Here is a 27,525-nt window from a genome sequence, read left to right as displayed (position 1 = left end):
TTGTATATACTCCGAAACAAAGTAGAAAAGGGCATTGTATATTTTTTATGACAGATTATATTCAAAGAAATTTTTCTTTTAACATTGGGTTGCCTAGAAAATATTTAGATTTTCTTCGATTAACCTAAAATTAAAATTTCGGTATTTTACATGAGAGAGCATACTGAGTTGGTTTATATACTCCAAATAAGAGTAGAATAAGGCATTGTACATGTCCTCTAACAGACTATATTCAGAAACATTTTTTTTAACATTGGGGCGCCTAGATATTATTATCGTTTTTTTTTGATTCACGTAAAATTAGAATTTACGTATTTTACATGAGCGAAAATATTGAGTTGGTGTATATACTACAAAACAAAGTAGAAGAAAGCATTGTATATTTTTCTGACAGATGATATTCAGAGCAATTTTGCTTTTAATATTGGGGTGCCTAGATAATATTTAGATTTTTTTCAATTCGCTTAAATATAGAATTTCGGTATTTTACATGAGAGAGCATACCGAGTTGGTGTATATACTCCAAAACAGAGAAGAATAAGGCATTGTATATTTTTTCTGAGAGATTATATTCAGAGCAATATTGTTTTTTACATTGGGGTGCCTAGATAATATTTAGATTTTTTTCATTCGGGTAAAATTAGAATTTCTGTATTTTATATGAGAGAGCATATTGAGTTGGTGTATATACTACAAAACAGAGTAGAAAAGGGCATTATATATTCTTTCTGACAGATTATATTCAGAAGCAATTTTGCTTTTAACTTTGGAATGCTTAGATAATATATAGATTTTTTTCGAATTGCTTAAATATAGAATTTCTGTATTTTACATGAGAAGGAATATGGAGTTGTTGTATATACTCCAAAACAGAGTAGAATAGGTCATTGTATATTTTATACTGCCAGATAATATTCAGAGCAATTTTGCTTATAACATTGGGGTGCCTATATAATATTTAGATTGTTTCGATTCGTGTAAAATTAGAATTCTTTATTTTAAATGATAGAGCATACTGAGTTGGTGTATATACTACAAAACAGAGTAGAAAAGGGCATTGTATATTTTTTCTGACAGATGATATTCACAGAAATTTTGCTTTTAACATTGGGGTGCCTAGATAATATATAGATTATTTTCGACTCATGTAAATATAGAATTTCTGTATTTTACATGAGAGAGAATATGGAGTAGTGTATATAATGCAAAAAAGAGTAGAATAAAACATTGAATATTTCTTCTGACAGAGTATATTCACTGCAATTTTACTTTTAACATTCGGGTGCCTAGATAATATTTAGATTTTTTTCGATTCACGTGAAATTAGAATTTCGCTATTTTACATGAGAGAGCATACTGAGTTGGTGTCTATACGCCAAAACAGAGTAGAATAGGGCATTGTATATTTTTTCTGACAGATTATTTTAAGAGCAATTTTGATTTTAACATTCGGGTGTTTAGATAATATTTAGATTTTTTGGGATTCACGTAAAATTAAAATTTTGGTATTTTACATGAGAGAGCATACTGAGTTGGTGTATATACTCCAAAACAAAGTAGAATAAGGCATTGTATATTTTTTCTATCAGACTACATTTAGAGCCATTTTCTTTTAACTTTGGGTCGTCTAGATATTATTTAGATTTTATTCGATTCACGTAAAATTATAATTCCGGTATTTTAAATGAGAGAGCATATGGAGTTGGTCTATATACTCCAAAAGAGAGTGGAATAGGGCATTGTATATTTTTTCTGACAGATTATATTCAGAGAAATTTTGTTTTTAACATTGTGGTGCCTAGATAATATTTGGATATTTTTCGACTCACGTAAAATTAGAATTTTGGTGTTTTACATGAGAGGGCACACTGAGATGGTGTATATACTCCAACACAGAGTGAAATAGGGAATTGTATATTTTTTCTGACAGAATATATTCAGAGCAATTTTGTTTTCAACATTGGGGTGCCTACATAATATTTAGATTTTTTTGATTTGGGTAAAATTAGAATTTCCGTATTTTACATGAGAGAGCATATTGAATTGTTTTATATACTACAAAACAGAGTAGAAAAAGGCATTGTATATTTTCTTCTGACAAATTTTATTTAGAGCAATTTTGCTTTTAACATTGGGGTGCCTAGATAATATTTACATTTTTTTCGATTTGCGTAAAATTAGAATTTTTGTATTTTACATGAGAGAGAAAAATGAGTTGGTGTATATACTCCAAAACAGAGTAGAACAGAGCATTCTATATTTTTTCTGACAGATTATATTCAGAGAAATTTTGCTATTAACATTCGGGTGCCTAGATAATATTTAGATTTTTTTCGATTCACGTAAAATTAGAATTTTGGTATTTTACATGGGAGAGCATACTGAGTTGGTGTATATACTCCAAAACAGAGTAGAATAAGGCATTGTATATTTTATATAACAGACTATATTCAGAGCCATTTTCTTTAAACTTTGGGGTTCCTAGATATTATTTAGATTTTTTTGATTCGCGTAAAATTAGAATTTCGGAGTTTTACATGAGAGAGGATATTAGGTTGGTTTATATACTACAAAAAAGAGTAGAAAAGGGCATTGTATATTTTTTATGAAAGATTATATTCACCGCAATTTTGCTTTTAACATTGGGGTGCCTAGAAAATATATAGATTTTTTTCGGTTCGCTTAAATATAGATTTTCTGTATTTTTCATGAGAGAACATATGGAGTTGGTGTATATACTCCAAAACAGAGTAGAATAAGACATTGTATATTTTATCTAACAGACTCTATTCAGAGCCATTTTCTTTTAACTTTGGGGTGCCTAGATATTATTAAGATATTTATGATTCGCGTAAAATTAGAATTTCGGTATTTTACATGAGAGAGCACACTTAGTTGTTGTATATAATAGAAAACATAGTATAATAGGGCATTGTATATTTTTTTCTGACACATTATATACAGAGCAATTTTGTTTTTGACTTTGGGGTGCCTAGATAATATTTAGATTTTTTCGATGCAGGTAAAATTAGAATTTCTTTATTTTGCATGAGAGAGGATACTGAGTTGGTTTATATACTACAAAACAGAGTAGAAAAAAGCATTGTATATTTTCTCTGACAGATTATATTCAGAGCCATTTTGCTTTTAACATTGGGGTGCCTAGATAATGTATAGATTTTTTTTGATTCGCTTAAATATAGATTTTCTGTATTTTACAAGAGAGAGCATATGGAGTTGGTGTATATGCTCCAAAACAGAGTAGAATAGTGCATTGTATATTTTTTCTGAAAGATTATACTCAGGGCAATTTTGTTTTTAACATTGGTGTGCCTAGACAATATTTAGATTTTTTCAATTCGCTTAAATATAGAATTTCTGTATTTCACATGGGAGAGCATATGGAGGTGGTGTATATACTCCAAAACAAAGTAGAATAGGGAATTTTATGTTTTCTCTGACAGATTGTATTCAGAGCAATTTTGTTTTTAACATTGGGGTGCCTATTTAATATGTAGATTTTTTTGATTCGGGTAAAATTAGAATTTTGTTATTTTACATGAGAGACCATACTGAGTTGGTGTATATACTCCAAAACAGAGTAGAATAAGGCATTGTATATTTTTTCTAACAGACTATATTCAGAGCCATTTTCTTTTAACTTTGGGGCACGTAGATATTATTAAGATATTTTTGATTCGTGTAAAATTTGGATTTCGGTATTTTACATGAGAGAGCATATTGAGTTGGGGTATATACATTAAAACTGAGAAAAAAAGAGCATTGTATATTTTTTATGACAAATTATATTCAGAGCAATTTTGCTTTTAACATTGGGGTGCCTTGATAATATTTAGATTTTTTTTGTTTCGCTTAAATATAGAATTTCTGTATTTTACATGAGAGCATATTTAGGTGGTGTATATACTCCAAAACAAAGTAGAATAGGGCCTTTTATTTTTCTTCTTACAGATTATATTCAGAGCAATTTTGTTTTTAGATAATATTTAGATTTTTTTCGATTCACCTAAAATTAGGATTTCGGTATTTTACTTGACAGACCATATTGAGTTGGTGTATATACTCCAAAACAGAGTAGAATAAGGCATTGTATATTTTTTCTAACAGACTATATTTAGAGGCATTTTCTTTTTTTTTTTATTTTTTATTGGATTATAGGTTTTGGGGTACATGGGCAAAGCATGCAAGATAGTTGCGTAAGTACCCACATGGCAGTGTGCTTTGATTTTCTCCTCCCCTTCACCCACATTTGGCATTTCTCCCCAGGATATTTCTTTCCACCTCCCCCTCCCACTGGCCCTCCCCGTTTTCCCCCAATAGACCCCAGTGTTTAGTACTCCCCTTTCTATATCCATGTGTTCTCATTTTTCATCACCCACCTATGAGTAAGAATATGCGGTGTTTCATTTTCTGTTCTTGTGTCAGTTTGCTGAGGATGATGTTCTCCAGATTCATCCATGTCCCTACAAATGACACAAACTCATCATTTCTGATTGCTGCATAATATTCCATGGTGTATATATGCCACATTTTTCCAATCCAGTCTATTATCAATGGGCATTTGGGTTGGTTCCAGGTCTTTGCTATTGTAAACAGTGCTGCAATGAACATTCGTGTACATGTGTCCTTATAGTAGAACGATTTATAGTCTTTTGGATATATACCCAGTAATGGGATTGCTGGGTCAAATGGAATTTCTATTTCTAAGGCCTTGAGGAATCGCCACACTGTCTTCCACAATGGTTGATCTAATTTACACTCCCACCAACAGTGTAAAAGTGTTCCTTTTTCTCCACATCCTCTCCAGCATCTGTTGTCTCCAGATTTTTTAATGATCGCCATTCTAACTGGCGTGAGATGGTATCTCAATGTGGTTTTGATTTGCATCTCTCTGATGACCAGTGACGATGAACATTTTTTCATATGACTGTTGGCCTCATGTATGTCTTCTTTCATAAAGTATCTGTTCATGTCCTTTGCCCAGTTTTGAATGGGCTTGTATGTTTTCTTCCTGTAAATCTGTTTGAGTTCTTTGTAAATTCTGGATATCAGCCCTTTGTCAGATGGGTAGACTGCGAAAATTTTTTCCCATTCTGTTGGTTGCCGATCCACTCTAGTGACTGTTTCTTTTGCCGTGCAGAAGCTGTGGAGTTTCATTAGGTCCCATTTGTCTATTTTGGCTTTTGTTGCCAATGCTTTTGGTGTTTTGTTCATGAAGTCCTTGCCTACTCCTATGTCCTGGATAGTTTTGCCTAGATTTCCTTCTAGGGTTTTTATGGTGCCAGGTCTTATGTTTAAGTCTTTAATCCAACTGGAGTTAATTTTAGTGTAAGGTGTCAGGAAGGGGTCCAGTTTCTGCTTTCTGCACATGGCTAGCCAGTTTTCCCAACACCATTTGTTAAACAGGGAATCCTTTCCCCATTGCTTGTTTTTGTCAGGTTTATCAAAGATTGTATAGTTGTATGTATGTTGTGTTGCCTCTGGTGCCTCTGCTATGTTCCATTGGTCTATATCTCTGTTTTGGTACCAGTACCATGATGTTTCGATTACTATAACCTTGTAGTATAGTTTGAAATCCGGTAGTGTGATGCCCCCCGCTGTGTTCTTTTTGCTTAGAATTGACTTGGCTATGCGGGCTCTCTTTTGGTTCCATATGAAGTTCATGGTGGTTTTTTCCAGTTCTGTGAAGAAAGTCAATGGTAGCTTGATGGGGATAGTGTTGATTCTGTAAATTACTTTGGGCAGTATAGCCATTTTCACGATATTAATTCTTCCTAACTATGAACATGGAATGTTTCTCCATCTGTTTGTGTCCTCTCTGATTTCGTTGAGAAGTGGTTTGTAATTCTCCTTGAAGAGGTCTCTTACGTTCCTTGTGAGTTGTATTCCAAGGTATTTTATTCTTTTTGTAGCAATTGCAAATGGCAGTTCACTCTTGATTTGGCTTTCTTTAAGTCTGTTATTGGTGTAGACGAATGCTTGTGATTTTTGCACATTGATTTTATATCCTGAGACTTTGCTGAAGTTTCTTATCAGTTTCAGGAGTTTTTCGGCTGAGGTGATGGGGTCTTCTAGGTGTACTATCATGTCGTCTGCAAATAGAGACAATTTGGCTTCCACCTTTCCTATTTGAATACCCTTTATTTCTTTTTCTTGCCTGATTGCTCTGGCTAGAACTTCCAGTACTATATTGAATAGGAGTGGTGAGAGAGGGCATCCTTGTCTAGTGCCAGATTTTAAAGGGAATGCGTCCAGTTTTTGCCCATTCAGTATGATATTGGCTGTTGGTTTGTCATAAATAGCTTTTATTACTTTGAGATACGTTCCATCGATACCGAGTTTATTGAGGGTTTTTAGCATAAAGGGCTGTTGAATTTTGTCAAATGCCTTCTCTGCGTCAATTGAGATAATCATGTGGTTTTTGTTTTTGGTTCTGTCTATGTGGTGAATTACGTTGATAGACTTGCGTATGTTGAACCAGCCTTGCATCCCCGGGATGAATCCTACTTGATCATGATGAATAAGTTTTTTGATTTGCTGTTGCAATCGGCTTGCCAATATTTTATTGAAGATTTCTGCATCTATGTTCATCATGGATATTGGCCTGAAGTTTTCTTTTCTTGTTGGGTCTCTGCCGGGTTTTGGTATCAGGATGATATTGGTCTCATAAAATGATTTGGGAAGGATTCCCTCTTTTTGGATTGTTTGAAATAGTTTTAGAAGGAATGGTACCAGCTCCTGCTTGTGTGTCTAGTAGAATTCGGCTGTGAACCCGTCTGGACCTGGGCTTTTTTTGTGTGGTAGGCTGTTAATTGCTGCCTTAACTTCAGACCTGGTTATTGGTCTATTCATAGTTTCAGCTTCCTCCTGGTTTAGGCTTGGGAGGACGTAGGAGTCCAGGAATTTATCCATTTCTTCCAGGTTTACTAGTTTATGCGCATATAGTTGTTTGTAATATTCTCTGATGATGGTTTGAATTTCTGTGGAATCTGTGGTGATTTCCCCTTTATCATTTTTTATTGCATCTATTTGGTTGTTCTCTCTTTTATTTTTAATCAATCTGGCTAGTGGTCTGTCTATTTTGTTGATCTTTTCAAAAAACCAGCTCTTGGATTTATTGATCTTTTGAAGGGTTTTTCGTGTCTCAATCTCCTCTAGCTCAGCTCTGATCTTAGTTATTTCTTGTCTTCTGCTGGGTTTTGAGTTTTTTTGATCTAGCTCCTCTAGCTCTTTCAATTTTGACGATAGGGTGTCAATTTTGGATCTCTCCATTCTCCTCATATGGGCACTTATTGCTATATAGTTTCCTCTAGAGACTGCTTTAAATGTGTCCCAGAGGTTCTGGCACGTTGTGTCTTCATTCTCATTGGTTTCGAAGAACTTCTTTATTTCTGCCTTCATTTCGTTGTTTACCCAGTCAACATTCAAGAGCCAGTTGTTCAGTTTCCATGAAGCTGTGCGGTTCTGGGTCGGTTTCTGAATTCTGAGTTCGAACTTGATTGCACTATGGTCTGAGAGGCTGTTTGTTATGATTTCAGTTGTTTTGCATTTGTTGAGCAGTGCTTTACTTCCAATTATGTGGTCAATTTTAGAGTAGGTGTGATGTGGTGCTGAGAAGAATGTGTATTCTGTGGATTTGGGGTGGAGAGTTCTGTAAATGTCTATCAGGTTTGCTTGCTCCAGGTCTGAGTTCAAGCCCTGGATATCCTTGTTGATTTTCTGTCTGGTTGATCTGTCTAGTATTGACAGTGGAGTGTTAAAGTCTCCCACTATTATTGTGTGGGAGTCTAAGTCCTTTTGTAAGTCATTAAGAACTTGCCTTATGTATCTGGGTGCTCCTGTATTGGGTCCATATATGTTTAGGATCGTTAGCTCTTCTTGATGTATTGATCCTTTTACCATTATGTAATGGCCTTCTTTGTCTCCTTTGATCTTTGTTGCTTTAAAGTCTATTTTATCAGAGATGAGAATTGCAACTCCTGCTTTTTTTTGCTTTCCATTAGCTTGGTAAATCTTCCTCCATCCCTTTATTTTGAGCCTTTGTGTATCCTTGCATGTGAGATGGGTTTCCTGGATACAGCACACTGATGGGTTTTGGATTTTTATCCAATTTGCCAGTCTGTGTCTTTTGATTGGTGCATTTAGTCCATTTACATTTAGGGTTAATATTGTTATGTGTGAATTTGATACTGCCATTTTGATGCTAAGTGGCTGTTTTGCCTGTTAGTTGTTGTAGGTTCTTCATTATGTTGAAGCTCTTTAGCATTCAGTGTGATTTTGGAATGGCTGGTACTGGTTGATCCTTTCTATGTGTAGTGCCTCTTTTAGGAGCTCTTGTAAAGCAGGCCTGGTGGTGACAAAATCTCTGAGTACTTGCTTGTTCGCAATGGATTTTGTTTTTCCTTCACTTCTGAAGCTCAGTTAGACTGGATATGAAATTCTGGGTTGAAAGTTCTTTTCTTTAAGAATGTTGAATATTGGCCCCCACTCTCTTCTGGCTTGTAGTGTTTCTGCCGAGAGATCTGCTGTGAGTCTGATGGGCTTCCCTTTGTGGGTGACCCGACCTTTCTCTCTGGCTGCCCTTAGTATTCTCTCCTTTATTTCAACCCTGTTGAATCTGACGATTATGTGCCTTCTGGTTGCTCTTCTTGCGGAATATCTTTGTGGTGTTCTCTGTATTTCCTGCAATTGAGTGTTGGCCTGTCTTGCTAGGTGGGGGAAATTTTCCTGGATGATGTCCTGAAGAGTATTTTCCAGCTTGGATTCATTCTCTTCATCCCCTTCTGGTACACCTATCAAACGTAGGTTAGGTCTTTTCACATAGTCCCACATTTCTTGGAGACTTTGTTCATTCCTTTTTGTGCTTCTTTCTCTAATCTTGGTTTCTCGTTTTATTTCATTGAGTTGGTCTTCGACTTCAGATATCCTTTCTTCTGCTTGGTCAATTCGGCTATTGAAACTTGTGTTTGCTTCGCGAAGTTCTCATATTGTGTTTTTCAGCTCCTTTAATTCATTCATATTCCTCTCTAAGTTATCCATTCTTGTTATCATTTCCTCGAATCTTTTTTCAAGGTTCTTAGTTTCTTTGCATTGATTTAATACATGATCTTTTAGCTCACAAAAGTTTCTCATTATCCATCTTCTGAAGTCTAATTCCATCATTTCGTCACAGTCATTCTCCATCCAGCTTTGTTGCCTTGCTGGTGAGGAGTTTTTGTCCTTTCTAGGAGGCAAGGTGTTCTGGTTTCGGGTGTTTTCCTCCTTTTTGCGCTGGTTTCTTCCCATCTTTGTGGATTTGTCCGCTGGTCGTCTGCGTAGTTGCTGTCTTTTCGATTGGGTCTCTGAGTGGACACCCAGAATGTTGATGATGAAGTATTTCTGTTGCTTGGTTTCCCTTCTACCAGTCTAGCCCCTTCGCTGTATGACTGCTGAGTTCCGCTCCAGACCCTGCTTGTCTGGGGTGCACCTCTAGCAGCTGTGGCACAGCGAGGGATGCTACCAGTTTCTTTTTCTGCTATCTTTGTCCCAGGATGATGCCTGCCTAATGTCAGTCTTTTGTATATAGAGGCGTCAGGTAACTGCTTGAGGAGACAGTTTGTACTTTATATGTGCTTAATTGCTGAGCTATGACCTCTGTTGTTTATTCAGGGCTGTTAGGCTGCTATGTTTGATTCTGCTGCAACAGAGCTCATTAAAAAACCCTTTTTTTTCCCTCAAATGCTCTGTGTTGAGGGGTTTGGGCTTTACTTTTGGATGTTCGATGAGGTGTCCTGCCCAGCTAGAAGGCAGACTAGCCACTGTTTGGCTGCCGAGGCTCCGCCCTGCTGTTGTGTGATTTGCCCTGTTCCTGCAGGCTCTGCTGTGCTCTCCACCAAACACTGTGGAGGAGTCTTTTCGTTGTAGCGTGTTGCCTCGGTAACGGCAGGCTGCGTCAGCCGTGGGCGTGTATCTCAGTAGGGACGGGTTGCCTCGGCAACGGCTGGCTGCGTCAGCAGTGGGCGTGTATCTCAGTTGGGGTGGGTTGCCTCCGTAGTGGTGGACGCCCCTCCCCCACAGAGCGTCTCAGACCATCTGCCCGGGATAGTTTGAAATCTCGGTTTTGTTCGTCCCACTGCGTATCCCAAACGATATGATCCTGCAATCCCCTGGGCTGGCCTACTGTCCAAGTCTCATCCAGTCTCAAGTCCAGCCCTCTCAAGTCTCAGGTTGCCGGTTCAACAGGGCACCCGGACAAGCGTGCCCTATAGGGATTGCTGGGTAGGGCCGGCCGCCACCGCCCCGGCTGCCAGCTTCGCCAGGCAGACCTACTGCCTGGCGTCCTGTGTCTTCTTTATACTTGGGAGTTTCCCCGTTCTGTGGGCAACAACGATCAGTCTGGAAATGCAGCTCGGACTCACCGTTTGCGGATTCAACGTGAGCTCCAATCCTGGGTTGTTCTCACAGCACCATCTTGAGTCCTCCTGCCTCAGAGCCATTTTCTTTTAACTTTGGGGCGCCTAGATATTATTTATATTTTTTTCGATTCCTGTAAAATTAGAATTTCGGTATTTTACATGAGAGAGCAGACTGAGTTTGTGTATATACTACAAAACAAAATTGAAAAGGGCATTGTAAATTTTTTCTGACAGTTTATATTCAGAGCAATTTTGCTATTAACAATCAGGTGCCTAGATAATATTTAGATTTTTCTGGATTCACGTTAAATTATAATTTCGGTATTTTACTTGAGAGAGAATACTGAGTTGGTGTATATACTCCAAAACAGAGTAGAATAAGGAATTGTTTATTTTCTCTAACAGACTATATTCAGAGCCATTTTCTTTTAACTTTGGGGCAACTAAATATTTTTGAGATTTTTTTGGATTCGCGTAAAATTAGAATTTCTGTATTTTACATGAGAGAGCATATTGAGTTATGGTATATACTCCAAAACAGAGTAGAACAGGGCATTGTATATTTTTTCTGACAGATTATATTCAGAGCAATTTTGCTTTTAACATTGGGGTGCCTAGATAATATTTAGATTTTTTTCAATTCACGTAATATTAGAATTTTGGTATTTTACATGAGAGAGCATACTGAGTTGCTGTATATACTCCAAAACAGAGTAGAATAAGACATTGTATATTTTTTCTAACAGACTATATTCAGAGACATTTTCTTATAACTTTGGGGCGCCTAGATAGTATTTAGACTTTTTTGATTTGCGTAAAATTAGAATTTCGGTATTTTACATGAGAGCATATTGAGTTGGTGTATATACTCCAAAAAAAAGTAGAAAAGGGCATTGTATATTTATTCTGACAGATTATATTAAGAGAAATTTTGTTTTTAACATTGGGGTGCCTAGATAATATTTAGATTTTTTTCAATTCACGTAAAATTAGAATTTGAGTATTTTACATGAGAGAGCAAACTGAGTTGGTGTATATACTCCCAAACAGAGTAGAATAGTTCATTGTATGTTTTTTCTGACAGATTATATTCGGAACAATTTAGTTTTTAACATTGGTGTGCCTAGATAATATTTAGATATTTTCGATTCGGGAAAAATTAGAATTACTGTATTTTATATGAGAGAGCATATTGAGTTGGTGTATATACTACAAAACAAAGTAGAAGAGGGCATTGTATATTTTCTCTGACAGATTATATTCAGAGCAATTTTGCTATTAACATTGTGGTGCCTAAATAATATATAGATTTTTTTCGATTTGCTTAAATATAGAATTTCTGTATTTTACATGAGAGAGAATATGGAGTTGGTGTATATACTCCAAAACAGAGTAGAATAGGGCATTGTATTTTTTTTTGACAGATTATATTCAGAGCAATTTTTCTTTTAACACTGGGGTGCCTGGATAGTATTTAGAATTTTTTTGGATTCACGTAAAATTAGATTTTCGGTATTTTACATGAGAGAGCATACGGAGTTGGTGTATATACTCCAAAATAGAGTAGAATAAGGCATTTTATATTTTTTCTGACAGACTATATTCAGAGCCATTTTGATTAAACTTAGGGGCGCCTAGATATTATTTAGATTTTTTTCGATTCATGTAAAATTAGAATTTCGGTATTTTACATGAGAGAGCATATTGAGTTGGTGTATATACTTCAAAACAGAGTAGAAAACGGCATTGTATATTTTTTTCGACGGATTATATTCAGAGCAATTTTGCTTTTAAAATTGGGGTGCCGTGATAATATTTAGATATTTTTCGTTTTAGGTAAAATTAGAATTTCGTTATTTTAATTGAGACAGCATACTGAGTTAATGTATATGCTCCAAAACAGAGTATAAAAAGGCATTGTATATATTTTCTAACAGACAATATTCAGAGACCTTTTCTTTTAACTTTTGGGCGCCTTGATATTTTTTAGATTTTTATCGATTCACGTAAAATTAGAATTTCGGTATTTTACATGAGAGAACATATTGAGTTGGTGTATATAATCCAAAACAGAGTAGAATAGGGCATTGTATATTTTTTCTGACAGATTATATTCAGAGCAATTTTGCTTTTAATATTGGGGTGCCTAGATAATATTTAGATTTTTTTCGTTTCACGTAAAATTAGAATTTCGGTATTTTACATGAGAGAGCATACTGAGTTAATGTATATACTCCAAAATAGAGTAGAAAAAGAAATTGTATATATTTTCTAACAGACTATATTCAGAGACATTTTCTTTTAACTTTGGGGCACCTAGATATTATTTAGATTTTTATCGATTTGCGTAAAATTAGAATTTCGGTATTTTAAATGAGAGAGCATATTGAGTTGGTGTATATACTACAAAACAGAGTAGAAAGGGGCATTGTATATTTTTTCTGACAGATTATATTCAGAGAAATTTTGCTTTTAACATTGGGGTGCCTAGATAACATTTAGATTTTTTTTGATTCGCTTAAATATAGAATTTCTGTATTTTACATGAGAGAGCATACTGATTTGGTGTATATACTCCAAAAAAGAGTAGAAATGGGCATTGTATATTTAATCTGACATATTATAATCAGAGCAATTTAGTTTTTATCATTGGAGTGCTTAAATAATATTTAGATTTCTTTCAATTCGAGTAAAATTAGAATTTCGGTACTTTACATGGGAGAGCATACTGCGTTGGTGTATATACTCCAAAACAGAGTAGAATAAGGCATTATATGTTTTTTCTAACAGACTATATTCAGAGCCATTTTCTGTTAACTTTGAGGCGCCTAGATATTATTTAGATTTCTTCAATTCGCGTAAAATTAGAATTTTGGTATTTAACATGAGCGCATATTGAGTTGGTGTATATACTCCAAAACAGAGTAGAAAATGGCATTTTATATTTTCTGACAGATTATATTCAGAGCAATTTTGCTTTTAACATTCGGGTGCCTAGGTAATATTTAGATTTTTTTCGATTCACGTAAAATTAGAATTTCGGCATTTTACATGAGAAAGCATACTGAGTCGGTGTATATACTCCAAAACAAAGTAGAATAGGGCATTGTATATTTTTTCTGACAGATTATATTCAGCGCAAATTTGCTTTTAACATTGGGGTGACTAGATAGTATTAAATTTTTTTCGATTCGCTTAAATATAGAACATCTGTATTTTACATGAGAGAGCATATGGAGTTGGTGTATATACTCCAAAACAGAGTAGAATAGGGCATTGTATATTTTTTCAGAAAAATTATATTCAGAGAAATTTTGTTTATAACATTGCAGTGCCTAGATAATATTTAGATTTTTTCGATTCGGGTAAAATAAGTATTTCTGTATTTTACATGAGTGAGCATACTGAGTTGGTGTATATATTCCAAAACAGAGTAGAATAAATCATTGTACATTATTTCTTACATACTATATTCAGAGCCATTTTCTTTTAAATTTGGGGCGCCTAGATATTATTTAGATTTTTTCAATTCGCTTAATATTAGAATTTCACTATTTTACATGAGAGAGCATATTGAGTTTGTGTATATACTCCAAAACAGAGTAGAAAAGGGCATTGTTTATTTTTTCAGACAGATCATATTCACGGCAATTTTGCTTTTAACATTCACGTGCCTAGATAATTAGATTTTTTCGATTCGGGTAAAATTAGAATTTTCGTATTTTACATGAGAGGGCATACTGAGTTGGTGTATATACTCCAAAACAGAGTAGAATAAGGCATTGTATATTTTTTCTGAAAGATTATATTCAGAGCCATTTTGTTTTTAACGTTGGGTTGCCTAGATAATATTTAGATTTTTTTCGATTCACATAAATTTTGAATTTCGGGATTTTACATGGGAGAGCATATTGTGTTGGTGTATATACTACAAAACCAAGTAGAATAAGGCATTGTATATTTTTTCCAACAGACGATATTCAGAGCCATTTTCTTTTAACTTTGGGGCCACTAGACATTATTTAGATTTTTTTCAATTTGCATAAAATTAGAATTTCGGTACTTTTCATAAGAGAGCATACTTAGTTGGTGTATATACCCCAAAACAGAGTAGAAAAGGGCAATGTCTATTTTATCTGACAGATTATATTCAGAGCAATTTTGCTTTTAACATTGGGGTGCCTAGATAATATTTAGACTTCTTTCGATTCGCTTAAATATAGAATTTCTGGATTTTACATGAGAGAGCATATGGAGTTGGTGTATATAATCCAAAACAGAGTAAAATAGGGAATTGTGTATTTTCTCTGAAAGATTATATTTAGAGGAATTATGATTTTAAAATTGGGGTGCCGAGATAATATTTAGATTTTTTTCTATTCACGTAAATTTAGAGTTTCGGTATTTTACATGAGAGAGCATCCTGAGTTGGTGTATATACTCCAAAACAGAGTAGAATTAGGCATTGTATATTTTTTCTAACAGACTATATTCAGAGAAATTTTCTTTTAACTTTGGGGTGCCTAGATATTATTTAAATTTTTTTCGATTCGAGTCAAATAAGAATTTCGGTATTTTACATGAGAGAGCATGTTCAGTTGGTGTATATACTCCAAAACAGAGTAGAATAGGCATTGTATATTTTTTCGGATGGATTATATTCAGAGCAATTTTGTTTTTATCCTTGGGGTGCCTAGATAATATTTAGATGTTTTTCGATTCGCTTAAATATAAAATTTCTGTATTTTATATGAGAGAGCATATGGAGTTGGTCTACATACTCCCAACCACAGTAGAAAAGGGCATTGTATATTTTTTCTGACAGATTATATTCAGAGCAATTTTGCTTTTAACGTTGGGGTGCCTAGATAATATTTAGATTTTTTTCGATTCGCTTTAATATAGAATTTCTGTATTTTACATGAGAGAGCATACTGAGTTGGTGTATATACTCCAAAACAGAGTAGAAAAGGTTATTATATATTTTTTCTGACAGATTATATTCAGAGCAATTTTGCTTTAATATTGGGGTGCCTAGATAATATTTAGATTTTTTTTGATTCACGTAAAATTAGAATTTCACTATTTTACATGAGAGAGCATACGGTGTTTGTGTATATACTTTAAAAGAGAGTAGAATAAGGCACTGTACAGTTTTTCTAACAGAATATATTCAGAGCCATTTTTTTTTAAGTTTGGGGCACCTAGATATTATTTAGATTTTTTCGATTCACGTAAAAGTAGAATTTCGTTATTTTATATGAGAGAGCATATTGGGTTGGTGTATATACTCGAAAAAAGAGTAGAAAAGGTCATTGTATTTTGTTTCTGACAGATTATATTAGGAGCAATTTTGCTTTTAACATTGGGGTGCCTAGATAATATTTAGATATTTTTTTATTCTCTTAAATATAGAATTTCTGTATTTTACATGAGAGAGCATATGGAGTTGGTGTATATACTCCAAAACAGAGTAGAATAGGGCATTGTATATTTTTTCTGACAGATTGTCTTTTTTTTTTCAGTTTTATTTTATTTTTATTTTTTTTTATTTATTTATTTTTTTAAATTTTTTATTGGATTATAGGTTTTGGGGTACATGAGCAGAGCATGCAAGACAGTTGCGTAGGTACACACATGGCAGTGTGCTTTGCTTTTCTTCTCCCCTTCACCCGCATTTGCCATTTCTCCCCAAAATTGCACTTAAGATAATATGTCAGGTGGAGATGCTGACAGATTATCTTAAAAGCAATTTTGTTTTTAACATTAAGGTGCCTAGATAATATTTAGAATTTTTGATTCTGGTAAAATTAAAATTTCTGAATTTTACATGAGAGAGCATATTGAGTTGGTGTATGTACTCCAAAATAGAGTAGAAATGGGCATTGTATATTTTTTCTGACAGATTATATTCAGAGCAATTTTCCTTTAACATTGGGGTGCCTAGATAATATTTAGATATTTTTGTTTCGGGTAAAATTAGAATTTCGGTATTTTACATGAGAGAGCATATTTAGTTGATGTATATATCCAAAACAGAGTAGAATAAGGCATTGTATTTTTTTCTAACAGACTATATTCACAGCCATTTTTTTAACTTTCGTTCACCTTGATATTATTTAGATTTTTTTCGATTTGCATAAAATTAAGATTTCGGTATTTTACATGAGAGAGCATATTGAGTTGGTGTATATACTCCAAACAGAGTAGATAAGGGCATTGTATATTTTTTCTGAAGGATTATATTCACAGCAATTTTGCATTTAATATTAAGGTGCCTATATAATTATATTTTTTTCAATTCGCGTAAAATTAGAATTTCTGTATTTTAGATGAGAGAGCATATTGAGTTGGTGTATATACTACAAAACAGAGTAGAAAAGGAAATTTTATATTTTTTGTTAAAGATTATATTCAGAGCAATTTTCCTTTTAACATTGGGGTGACTAGATAATATTTAGATTTTCTTCGATTCGCTTAAATATAGAATTTCTGGATTTTACATGAGAGAGCATATGGAGTTGGTGTATATACTCCAAAACAGAGTAGAATAGGGCATTGTATATTTTTTCTGACTCATTATATTCAGAGCAATTTTGTTTTTAATATTAAGGTGCCTAGATAATATTTAGATTTTTTTCGATTCACGTAAAATTAGAATTTCGGTATTTTACATGAGAGAGCATACTGAGTTGGTGTATATACTCCGAAACAGAGTAGAATAGGGCAGTTTTTATTTCTTCTGACCGATTATATTCAGAGAAATTTTGTTTTTAATGTTGGGGTGCCTAGATAATATTTAGATTTTTTCGATTTGGGTGAAATTAGAATTTCTCTATTTTCAATGAGAGAGCATATTGAGTGGGTTTATATACTACAAAACAGAGGAGAAAAGGGAATTGTATGTTTTTTCTGACAGATTATATTCAGAGCGATTTTGCTTTAACATTGGTGTGCCTAGATAATATTTAGATTTTTTCAATTCGCTTAAATATAGAATTTCTGTATTTTATATGAGAGAGTATGTGGAGTTGGTGTATATACTCCAAAACAGAGTAGAAAAGGGCATTGTATATTTTTTCTGACAGATTATATTAAGAGCAATTTTGTTTTTAACATTGGGGTGCCTAGATAATATTTAGATTTTTTCGATTTGGGTAAAATTAGAATGTCGGTATTTTACATGGGAGAGCATATGGAGTTTGTGTATATTCTCCAAAACAGAGTAGAATAAGGCATTGTATATTTTTTCTAACAGACTATATTCAGAGCAATTTTTTTTAACTTTGGGGCGCCTAGATATTATTTAGCTTTTTGTCGATTTGCGTAAAATTATACTTTCGCTATTTTACATGAGAGAGCATACTGAGTTGCTGTATATACTCCAAAACAGAGTAGAATAAGGCATTGTATATTTTTTTAACAGACTATATTCAGTCATTTTCTTTTAAGTTTGGGGCCACTAGATATTATTTAGATTTTTTTCGATACGGGTAATATTAGAATTTCGGTATTTTACATGAGAGAGCATAATGAGGTGGTGTATATACTACAAAACAAAGTAGAAAAGGGCATTGTATACTTTTACTGTCAGGTTATATTCAGAGCAAGTTTGCTTTTAATATTGGGGTGCCTAGATAATATATAGATTTTATTCGATTCACTTAAATATAGAATTTCTCTATTTTAAATGCGATAGCATATGGAGTTGGTGTATATACTCCAAAACTGAGTATAATAGGGCACTGTATATTTTTTCTGACAGATTATATTCAGAGCCATTTTGCTTTTAACATTGGAGTGCCTAGATAATATTTATATTTTTTTCGATTCACGTAAAATTAGAATTTTGGTATTATACATGAAAGTGCATACTGAGTTGGTGTATATACTTTTAAACAGAGTAGGAAAGGGCATTGTATATTTTTTCTGACAGATTATATTCAGAGCAATTTTGTTTTTAACATTTGGGTGCCTAGATAATATTTAGATATTTTTGATTTGCTAAAATTACAATTTCGGTATTTTACATGAGAGAGCATATTTAGTTGGTGTATATATATAAAACAGAGTAGAATAAGTCATTGTATTTTTTTTCTAACAGACTATATTCAGAGACGTTTTCTTTAACTTTGGAGTGCCACGATACTAATCAGATTTTTTTCGATTCGCGTAAAATTTGAATTTCGGTATTTTACATGAGAGAGCATATTGAGTTGGTGTATACACTCCAAACCAGAGTAGAAATGGGCATTGTATATTTTTTCTGAAAGATTATATTCAGAGCAATTTTGCTTTTAACATTGGGGTGCCTAGATAATATTTATATTTTTTTCGATTCACGTAAAATTAGAATTTCTGTATTTTACAAGAGATAGCATACGTAGTTGGTGTATATATTATAAAACAGAGTACAAAAGCGCATTGTATAATTTTTATGACAGATTATATTCAGAGCAATTTTTTTTTTGACATTGGGGTGCCTAGAGAATATTTAGATTTTTTCGATTCGCGTAAAATTTGAATTTCGGTATTTTACATGAGAGAGCATATTGAGTTGGTGTATACACTCCAAACCAGAGTAGAAATGGGCATTGTATATTTTTTCTGAAAGATTATATTCAGAGCAATTTTGCTTTTAACATTGGGATGCCTAGATAATATTTATATTTTTTTCGATTCACGTAAAATTAGAATTTCTGTATTTTACAAGAGATAGCATACGTAGTTGGTGTATATATTATAAAACAGAGTACAAAAGCGCATTGTATAATTTTTATGACAGATTATATTCAGAGCAATTTTTTTTTTGACATTGGGGTGCCTAGAGAATATTTAGATTTTTTCGATTCGCGTAAAATTTGAATTTCGGTATTTTACATGAGAGAGCATACTGAGTTGGTGTATATACTCCAAATCAGAATAGAAAGGAACATTGTATATTTTTTCTGACAGATTATATTCAGAGAAATTTTGCTTTTAACACTTGGGTGCCTAGATAATATTAAGAATTTTCAATTCGGGTAAAATGAGAATTTCTGTATTTTACATGAGAGAGCATACTGAATTTGTGTATATACTCCAAAACAGAGTAGAAAAGAGCATTGTATATTTTCTCTGACAGATTATATTCAGAGCAATCTTGTTGTTAACACTGGGGTGCCTATATAATATTTAGTTTTTTTGGATTCACGTAAAATTAGAATTTCTGTATTTTACATAAGAGAGTCTACTGAGTTGGTGTATATACTCCAAAACAGAATAAAATACGGCATTGTATATTTTTTCTAAGAGAACATATTCAGAGCCATTTGCCTTTAACTTTGGGGCACCTAGATATTATTTGGATTTTTTTCGATTCGTATAAAATTAGAATTTTGCTATTTTACATGAGAGAGCATACTGATTTGGTGTATATATTACAAAACAGAGTACAAAAGGTCATTGTATATTTTGTCTGACAGATTATATTCAGAGGAATTTTGCTTTTAACATTGGCGTGCCTAGATAATATTTAGATTTTTTTCAATTCGTGTAAAATTAGAATTTCTGTATTTTATATGAGAGGGCATATTGAGTTGGTGTATATAGTACAAAACACAGTAGAAATTGGAATTGTATATTTTTTCTGACAGATTATAATCAGAGCAATTTTGCTTTTAACATTGGGGTCCCTAGATAATATTTAGATTTTTTTTGATTTGCTTAATATAGAATTTCTGTATTTTACATGAGAGAGCATATCGAGTTGGTGTATATACTCCAAAACAGAGTAGAATAGGGCATTGTATATTTTTTCTGACAGACTATATTCAGAGCAATTTTGTTTTAACTCTGTGGCGCCTAGATATAATTTAGATATTTTTCTATTCAAGTAAATTTAGAATTTCTGTATTTTACAATAGGGAGCCAACTGAGTTGGTGTATATAATCCAAAACCAAGTATAAAATAACATTGTATATTTTTTCTAGCAGAATACATTCAGAGCCATTTTCTTTTATCTTTGGGGCGCCTAGATATTATTTAGATATTTTTCAATTCGCTTAAAATTAGGATTTCGCTATTTTAAATGAGAGAGCATATTGAGTTGGTGTATATACTACAAAACAGAGTAGAAATGAACATTGTATGTTTTTTCTGACAGATTATATTCAGAGCAATTTTGATTTTATTATTGGGGTGCCTAGACAATATTTAGATTATTTTCGATTTACTAAATACAGAATCTTTGTATTTTACATGAGTGAGCATATGGAGTTGGTGTATATACTCCAAAACAGAGTAGAATAGGGCATTGTACATTTTTTCTGACAGACTATATTCTGTGCCATTATCTTTTAACTTTGGGGGGTCTTGATATTATTTAGATTTTGTTCGATTTGCGTAAAATTAGAATTTCGGTATTTTACATGAGAGAGCATATTGAGTTGATGTATATACTACAAAACAGAGTAGAAATGAATATTTTATATTTTTTCTGACAGATTATATTCAGAGCAATTTTGCTCTTAACCTTGGGGTGCCTAGATAATATTTAGATTTTTTTCGATTCGCTAACATGTAGAATTTCTGTATTTTACATGAGAGAACATACTGAGTTGGTGTATATACTCCAAAATAGAGTAGAAAATTGCATTTTATATTTTTTCTGACACATTATATTCAGAGCAATTTCGCATTTAACATTGGAGTGCCTAGATAATATATAGATTTTTTCGATTCACGTAAAATTCAAATTTTGGTATTTTACATGAGAGAGCAAACTGAGTTTCTGTATATACTCCAAAACAGAGTAGAATAAGGCCTTGTATATTTTTTTTAACTGACTATATTCAGAGCCATTTTCTTTTAATTTTGGTGTGCCTATATTTTATTTAGATTTTTGTCGATTGGCATAAAATATGAATTTCGGTATTTTACATGAGAGAGCATATTGAGTTGGTGTATATACCCCAAAACAAAGTAGAAAAGGGAGTTGTATATTTTTTCAGACAGATGATATTCAGAGCAATTTTGCTTTACACATTGGGGTGCCTAGATAATATTTAGACTTTTTTCAGTTTACGTATAATTAGAATTTCGGTATTTTACATTAGACGGGAATACTGAGTTGGTGTATGTACTCCCAAACAAAGTAGAATAGGGCATTGTATATATTTTCTGACAGATTATATTGAGAGCAATATTGCTTTTAACATTAGGGTTCCTACATAATATTTAGATTTTTTTCAATTCGCTTAAATATAGAATTCTCTAATTTTAGATGAGAGAGCATATGGAGTTGGTGTATATAGTCCAAAACAGAGTAGAATAGGACATTGTATATTTTTTCTGACAGATTATATTCAGAGCAATTTTGTTTTCAACATTCGTTGCTTAGATAATATTTAGATTTTTTCGATTCGGGTAAAATTAGAATTTTTGTATTTTACATGAGAGAGCATATTGAGTTGGTGTATTTACTCCTAAACAGAGTAGAAAAGGGCATTGTATATTTTTTCTGAAAGATTATATTAAGAGTAATTTTGCTTTTAACATTGGGGTGCCTAGATAATATTTAGATTTTTTCGATTCACGTAAAATTAGTATTTCGGTATGTTACATGAGAGAGCATACTGAGTTGGTGTATATACTCCAAAACAGAGTAAATAGGGCATTGTATATTTTTTCTTACAGATTATCTTCAGAGCGATTTTGTTTTTAACACTGGTTGCCTAGATAATATTTAGATTTTTTAGATTCTGGTAAAATTAGAATTTCTATATTTTACATGAGAGAGCATATTGAGTTGGTGTATATACTCCAAGACAGAGTAGAAAAGGGCATTGTATATTTTTTCTGACAGATTATATTCAGAGCAATTTTGCTTTTAACATTGGAGTGCCTAGATTATATTTAGATTTTTTTCCATTTGCTTAAATATAAAATTTCTGTATTTTACATGAGAGGGCATATCGAGTTGGTGTATTTACTCCAAAACAGTGTAGAATATGGCATTGTATATTTGTTCTGACAGATTATATTCAGAGAAATTTTTTTTGAACATTGGGGTGCCTAGATACTATTTAGATATTCTTTGATTAACATAAAATTAGAATTTTTGTATTTTACATGGGAGAGAATACTGAGTTGGTGTATATACTCCAAAACAGAGTAGAATAAGGCATTGTATATTTTTTCTGACAGATTTCATTAAGAGCAATTTTTTTTATAACACTGGGGTGCCTAGATAATATTTAGATTTTTTTCAATTCGCTTAAATATAGAATTTCTATATTTTACATGAGAGAGCATATGGAGTTTGTGTATATACTCCACAACAGAGTAGAAAAAAGCATTGTATATTTTTTCTTACAGATTATATTTAGAGCAATTTTGCTTTTAACATTGGTGTGCCTAGATAATATTTAGATTTTTTTCGATTTGCTTAAATATAGAATTCCTGTATTTTACATTAGAGAACATATGGAGTTGGTGTATATAATCCAAAACAGAGTAGAATTGGGCATTGTATATTTTTTCTGACAGATTATATTCAGAGCATTTTTTTTTAATATTGAGGTGCCTAGATAATATTTAGATTTTTTTCGATTTACGTAAAATTAGAATTTCACTACTTTACATGAGAGAGCATACTGAGTTCGTGTATATACTCCAAAACAGAGTAGAATAAGGCATTGTATATTTTATCTAACAGACTATATTAAGAGCCATTTTCTTTTAACTTTCGGTCGCCTAGATATTATTTAGATTTTTTTCCATTCGAGTAATATTAGAATTTCTGTATTTTACATGAGAGAGCATATTGAGTTGGTGTATATACTCCAAAACAGAGTAGAAAAGGGCATTTTTTTTCTGACAGACTATATTCAGAGCAATTTTTTTTTTAACATTGGGGTGCCTAGATAATATTTAGATTTTTTCGATTCGGGTAAAATTGGAATTTCGTTATTTGACATGAGAGAGCATACTGAGTTGGTGTGTATACTCCAAAACAGAGTAGAATAAGGCACTATATATTTTTTCTAACAGACTATATTCACAGCCATTTTCATTTAACTTTGGGGCGCCCAGATATTATTTATAGTTTTTCGATTCATGTAAAATTAGAATTTCGATATTTTACATGAAAGAGCATATTGAGTTGGTGTATATACTACAAAACAGAGTAGAAAATAGCATTGAATATGTTTTCTGACAGATTATATTCAGAGCAATTTTGCTATTAACATTAGGGTGCCTAGATAATATTTAGATTTTATTAGATTCGTGTAAATATAGATTTTCTGTACTTTACATGAGAGAGCATATGGAGTTGGTGTATATACTCCAAAACAGAGTAGAATAGGGCATTTTATATTTTTTCTGACAGACTATATTCAGAGCTATTTTGTTTTTAGCATTGGGGTGCTTAGATAATATTTCGATTTTTTCGATTCGCTTAAATATAGAATTTCTGTATTTCAGATGAGTGAGCATAATGAGTTGGTGTACATATTCCAAAAGAGGTAGAAAATGTCATTTTATATTTTTTCTGACAGATTGTATTCAGAGCAATTTTGCTTTTAACATTCGGGTGCCTAGATAATATTTAGATTTTATTAGATTCACTTACATATAGAATATCTTTATTTTACATGACAGAGCATATAGAGTTGGTGTATATATGGCAAAACAGAGTAGAATAGGGCATTGTATATTTTTTCTGACAGATTATATTCAGAGCAATTATGTTTTTAACATTGGGGTGCCTAGATAAAATTTAGATTTATTCGATTCGGGTAAAATTAGAATTTCTGTATTTTACATGACAGAGCATATTGAGTTGATGTATATACTCCAAAACAGATTAGAATAAGGCATTGTATATTTTTTCTAACAGACTATATTCAGAGCCATTTTCTTTTAACATTGGGGATCGTAAATAATATTTAGATTTTTTTTGATTCGCTTAAATGTTGAATTTTTTATTTTACATGAGAGAGCCTATAGAGTTGGTGTATATACTAAAAATCCGAGTAGAATAGGGCATTGTATATTTTTTCTGACAGATTATATTCAGAGAAATTTTGCTTTTAACATTGGGGTGCCTAGATAATATTTAGATTTTTTCAATTCGGGTAAATTTGGAATTTCGTTATATTATATGAGAGAGCATACTGAGTTGGTGTGTATACTCCAAAACAAAGTAGAATAAGGAATTGTATATTTTTTCTAACAGACTATATTCAGAGCCATTTTCTTTTAACTTTGGGGCCCCTACATTTTATTTAGATATTTTTCGATTCGTGTAAAATTAGAATTTCGATATTTTACATGAGAGAGCATATTGAGTTGGTGTATATACTATAAAATAGAGTAGAAAATGGCATTGAATATGTTTTCTGACAGATTATATTCAGAGCAATTTTGCTACTAACATTGGGGTGCCTAGATAATATGTAGACTTTTATCGATTCGCGTAAATATAGAATTTCTGTATTTTACATGAGAGAGCATATGGAGTTGGTGTATATACTCCAAAACAGAGTAGAAAAGGGAATTGTGTATTTTTTTTTACAGATTATATTCAGAGCAATTTTTCTTTTAACATTCGGGTGCCTAGATAATATTTAGATTTTTTTCGATTCTTGTAAATATAGAATTTCTATATTTTACATGAGAGACCATATTGAGTTGGTGTACATACTCCAAAACCGAGTCGAAAAGGGAATTGTATATTTTTTCTGACAGATTATATTCAGAGCAATTTTGTTTTTAACATTGGGGTGCCTAGATATTATTTAGATGTTTTTCGATTCGCATAAAATTAGAATTTCGGTATTTTACATGAGAGAGCATATTGACTTGGTGTATATACTCCAAAACAGAGAAGAAAGGGGCATTGTATATATTTTCTGACAGATTATATTCATAGCAATTTCTCTTTTAACATTAGGGTGCCTACGTAATATTTAGATTTTTTTCTATTCACGTAAAATAAGAATTTTGGTATTATACATTAGAGAGCATAATGAGTTGGTGTATATAATCCAAAATAGAGTAGAATAAGGCATTGTATATTATTTCTTAAAGACTGTATTCAGAGACATTTTCTTTTAAATTTGGGGCAACTAGATATTAGTTAGATTTTATTCAATTCACGCAAAATTAGAATTTCGGTATTTTACATAAGGGAGAATATTGAGTTGGTGTATATACTTCAAAACAGAGTAGAAACGGGCATTGTATATTTTTTCTGACAGATTATATTCAGAGCAATTTTCCTTTAACATTGGGGTGCCTAGATAATATTTAGATATTTTCGATTCAGGCAAATTTAGAATTTCGATACTTTACATGAGAGAGCATACTGAGTTGGTGTATATACTCCAAAACAGAGTAGAATAAGGCATTGTATATTTTTTCTAACAGACTATATTCAGAGCCATTTTCTTTTAACCTTTGGGTGCCTAGATATTATTTAGATTTTTCGACTCACGTATAATTAGAATTTCTGTATTTTACATGAGACAGAATATTGAGTTGTTGTATATACTCCAAAACTGAGTAGAAAAGAACGTTGTATTTTTTTCTGACACATTGTATTCAGAGCAATTTTGCTTTTAACATTGGGGTGCCTAGATAATATTTAGATTTTTTCTATTCGGGTAAAATTAGAATTTCTGTATGTTACATTATAGAGCATACTGAGTTGGTGTATATACTCTAAAACAGAGTAGAATAAGGCATTGTGTATTTTTTCTAACAGACTATATTCAGAGCCATTTTTTTTAACTTTGGGGCGCCTAGATATTATTTAGATTTTTTTCGATTCACGTAAAATTTGAATTTTGGTATTTTACATGAGAGAGCATATTGAGTTGGTGTATATACTCCAAAACAGAGTAGAAATGGGCATTGTATATTTTTTCTGACAGATTATATTCAGAGCAACTTTCCTTTTAACATTGGGGTGCCTAGATAATATTTAGATTTCTTTCAATTCACGTAAAATTAGAATTTTTGTATTTTAAATAAGAGAGCATACTGAGTAGGTGTATATACTAAAAAACAAAGTAAAATAAGGCATTGAATATTGTTTCTAACAGACTACATTGAGAGACATTTGATTTTAACTTTGGGGCCCCTAGATATTATTTAAATTTTTTTCAATTCACGTAAAATTTGAGTTTCGGTATTTTACATGAGAGAGCATATTTAGTTGGTGTATATACTCCAATACAGAGTAGAAAAGGGCATTGTATATTTTTTCTGATAGATTTTATTCAGAGCAATTTTGCTATTAACATTGGGGTGCCTGGATAATATTTAGATTTTTTTCGAATCACTTGAATATAGAATTTGTGTATTTTACATGAGAGAGCATATGGAGTTGCTGTATATACTCCAAAATAGAGTAGAATAGGGCATTGTATATTTTCTCTGAAAGATTATATTCAGAGAAATTTTGTTTTTAACATTGGGGTGCCTAGATAATATTTAGATTTTTTTGATTCAGGTAAAATTAGAATTTTTGTATTTTATATGAGAGAGCTTATTGAGTTGGTGTATATACTTCAAAACAAAGTAGAATAGGGCATTGTATATTTTTTCTGAGAGATTATATTCAGAGCAATTTTACTTTTAACATTGGGGTGCCTATATAATATTTAGATTTTTTTCAATTCACGTTAATTTAGAATTTCGGTATTTTACATGAGAGAGCGTACTGAGTTGGTGTATATGCTCCAAAAGAGAATAGAATAAAACATTGTATATTTTTTCTGACAGATTATATTCAAAGCAATTTTGTTATTAACATTGGGGCGCCTAAGTGATATTTAGATTTTTTCGATTCGGGTAAAATTAGAATTTCGGTATTTTACATGAGAGAGTATACTGAGTGGGTGTATACACTTCAAGAAAAAGTAGAATAAGTCATTGTATATTTTTTCTAACAGACTATATTGAGAGCCGTTTTCTTTTATCTTTGGGGCCCTAGATATTATTCATATTTTTTTCGATTTGCGTAAAATAACGATTTCGGTAATTTACATGAGAGAGCATACTGTGTTGGTGTATGTACTACAAAACAGAGTAGAAAAGAACACTGTATATTTTTTCTAA

Source organism: Callithrix jacchus, chromosome 11 (genome assembly GCF_049354715.1).
Source record: "Callithrix jacchus isolate 240 chromosome 11, calJac240_pri, whole genome shotgun sequence".
Taxonomy (NCBI): Eukaryota; Metazoa; Chordata; class Mammalia; order Primates; family Cebidae; genus Callithrix; species Callithrix jacchus.
This window is presented reverse-complemented; position numbering follows the sequence as displayed.